Source organism: Pipistrellus kuhlii, unplaced genomic scaffold (genome assembly GCF_014108245.1).
Source record: "Pipistrellus kuhlii isolate mPipKuh1 unplaced genomic scaffold, mPipKuh1.p scaffold_m20_p_3, whole genome shotgun sequence".
Classification (NCBI taxonomy): domain Eukaryota; kingdom Metazoa; phylum Chordata; class Mammalia; order Chiroptera; family Vespertilionidae; genus Pipistrellus; species Pipistrellus kuhlii.
This window is the reverse complement of record NW_023425529.1, coordinates 106,553,854-106,557,120: the sequence shown is the minus strand read 5'-3', so window position 1 is coordinate 106,557,120 and position 3,267 is coordinate 106,553,854. Positions and strand designations below refer to the sequence as shown.

At 45.1% G+C, this 3,267-nt stretch overlaps 1 long non-coding RNA gene across 1 annotated transcript; it reads left to right on the top strand.

Moving 5' to 3' along the window:
* Positions 1-571: 571 nt before the first annotated feature.
* LOC118728238 lies at positions 572-2,029 on the top strand. Its single transcript, XR_004990837.2, has 2 exons — positions 572-1,103; positions 1,681-2,029. It is a non-coding gene; the product is annotated as an uncharacterized LOC118728238 (long non-coding RNA).
* Positions 2,030-3,267: the final 1,238 nt, after the last annotated feature.

The following is a 3,267-nucleotide window of genomic DNA, read 5'->3' as shown; positions in this document are numbered from 1 at the left end:
TCTCAGGCTGCTGTGGAGCAAAAACTGTGGAATACACGCTGCATTGGTTTCCTAGGGCTTCCATAACCAGTGACCACAAACTGGTGGCTTAAAACAGCAAACATTTACGCTCTCTTGTTTCTGAGGCTAGAACTCTGAAATGAAGGTGTCAGCAGCGAGTTTCTTCTAAGCTCCTGAGGGAGAATCTGCGCCAGGTCTCTCTCCCGACTTCAGCTGCTTGCGTCAATTCTTGCTCTATGGCTGCATCACTCCGATCTGCCTCATCTTCTTATGGCCCCTTTCCCAGCTGTGATTTGGTGTTTCTATCCCTGAACCTCCCTCTGCTTTCTCTTATAAAGACACCAATCATTGTTTTTAGGACCCACCCTAATCCTGCATGACCTCATCTTACTAATTACATCTGCAGAGATCCTGTTTCCAAATAAGGTCACATTGACAGGCTCTGATGGACATGAATTTGGGGGAGATGCTATATTGACACATTTACCTGTCGTTAAAATGGTGCATTTAGATGTATAATCTGAAACACACTCACACACACACACACACACACACACACACACCAAAAACTAGTTTGTGTTTTTTAAAATAAATACTAAAATCAGGTGATGCAGTTTATGGGAAAGAAAACACCATGTGAAATGAGGGTTGATCCCTCAGCAAGAAGGAGTTAACCAAAAACAGTGTACATAACCAGGCCAAACAAAGTACAAGGCTGAGGGACTAATCTGTTCTTCCCAAAGTGACAGGAAACTTATAGAAAACACACATATAAAAAGAAAACAAAAAGACTTTCCGCAAGTCCTTTCAGTAACGGTGGTCTGGGTCCTGGCTCTGGGGGCGAATGGCTGTCCCTGGCCAGGCGGTCCGGCGGGTCTGCGCTGGGAGTCTCCAACATAAAGCTGGGCTGCCAATCCTTTCCTGGTGACTGCTTAAAAGAGGACATGTTTGTGCTCCACGAAAAAAAAAATGTGGAATGAATTCACCCCCTGAAAATAATAGAAATCAAACATATTCTTAAACCACATCTCTTTCCCATTTCTCTCCACGGTGATTTCTGTGCCTGTTTGACTGAAGTTCAGGAATAAATCCCAGAAAAGAAGGTCAGCAAGGACAGCACGGTGCCCTGCCTCCTTTACCTGCCCAGTTTGCTGCCGCCAGCCAAGCTCCTGTGGCATTGTCTTAACATGTTTTTACATGACTGTGTCCAATCCAGGATAAAGTCACAGAACATGGCTGGAGACGATACTGAGCACATGAAGCTGCTTTGTAACCACGAGATGTGATCACAGGAAATCTCTCTCTCTCTCTCTCTCTCTCTCTCTCTCTCTCTCTCACACACACACACACACACACACACTCTCACACCCCACACTGTTTAGTGTGTTGCCCTTTCAATGCACCTTCCCTACTCTTCTGGTCTCCTGTTCCCCTCTCCCCACACAGGCACCGCCTGCCCCAGGACCTGGCCTTACCCTAGGCCTGCACCTCCAGCCTTTGCATCCACATGCTGCTGCGATAGGCAGTTAGACAGGCATGAGCAGAGCAGGAACCGCAGGCCAGGTGCAGAGGGTCATCAGGGCAGGTGCCCAGCAATGGGCAAAACTACTAGCCTTCACACAACTACCCCCTTGGTCATTAACCCCTGAAAATGACACGTAGCCCTCCACTGTGTTTCAGTGACATCAGGACCAGCAGCAGTGGCTAATTACCCGCTCCCTGGCGCTGACCAGTGAGTGGAGATTAAGACCCGAGGAGACACACCAGGGAAGCTGATAAATATTCTCTTGCGATGCTGCTCTGAGACCTCAGATAACAGGCCTCAGGATGGAGGAACCAATGCAGCTCTTTGGATGGAGTGCACCTCGCCTTTCCCCACCCTTCCTTTCCCCAGGGCAGCTCTGTCTCCTGCCCTTCCCCAGGCTCCAAAAGCCCTTCTTTTGCTGTAACTTGTTTTTTGAGCCCATTTCTTCTATGGCTCGCTGCTTCTACCTCTCTGGCTTGCTAAATAAACTTTCCTATCATTTGAGTTGTGGCTCTGCATTCTTCTCTTAGCCAGAACTCAGGAAGTGAGGTTGCTGAACTGAGGTTAACCCCCACTACCTACCCTTATTCCCACCTCCTTCCCATTCAATGTGGCATACTGAGCTTTAGCTGGATCACACAAAAATCAAATTGCCTGCAACACAGCTCTATCACAACTCAAGACATGTGGGGAGAGAGTCACCTCACCAAAGCCTCTAGGTGCCCTGCAGGTGACCAGGGGTACAGACACCTTTGCCTCTTCTCTCCATAGACAACCCCTCGCCCCAAGCCCACATGTTTGGTATTTCAACACTGAGCTGAAGCACACAGTAAGCCCACATGTAAAGAAAGCTCTCCACTCTCACTAAAAATTTTATTTATTTAACTTTTTCATGAAGGGTCAGCCTTTTTTGCCTTACTTTTTGGTTTCCTGCTTTTTAATTTTAGTGGTAGCAGATTTCCCTGGCTGGTGTGGTTGAGTCATCCCATGCACCAAAGGGTCACTGGTTTGATTCCGGGTCAGGGCACATCCAGTTTGGGGGCTCAATCCCTAGTTGGGATGCGTGTAGGAGCAACTGATAGATGTTCCTCTCTCTCTCTCTCTCTCTCTCTCTCTCTCTCTCTCTCTCTCTCTCTCTTTCTCTCTCTCTCTCTCTCAAATTCAATAAAACATATTCTTTTTTAAAAGAAGAAAAAAGTAAATGGTAGCAATTTAAATACTCTGTTGTACACCTTGCTCTTTACTATATATTTATTGATGTTCATTTTACATATCATGTAATTCAATAATTTTTTTTAGTAAATTATCAAGTTGTGCAACCATAACCATAGGTCAGTTTATTATTGTTTCCATCACTCTAATAAGGTCCCTTATGTCCGTATACAATTAACCTTCCCCACGTCTCCCCAGCCCAACCTTGTTTGCTTGCTGATTAGCAACTATGATAAAGTAATTTTGGATATTGTCATCATTGAACCCAGAAGCCCCTTTGCCCCCAAACCACACCTCACCTCTGCCAAGAACAACTTTTTAAAAAGTTTGAAAAAAAATCGCAGAAAAAATGACTACATGACTGTCTTAAATTTTCTTTAAATTAAATTTTAAAAGTAACAAAAAACATCCTGCATTACTCTGACCTGAAAAAGATCAACTGAGATAAAATAAGACATCACAGTCTTATCTTAGTCCCTCAGATACACAGGGACATGCCTGTCATTGACCATCAGAAGGTTTTTATTTTG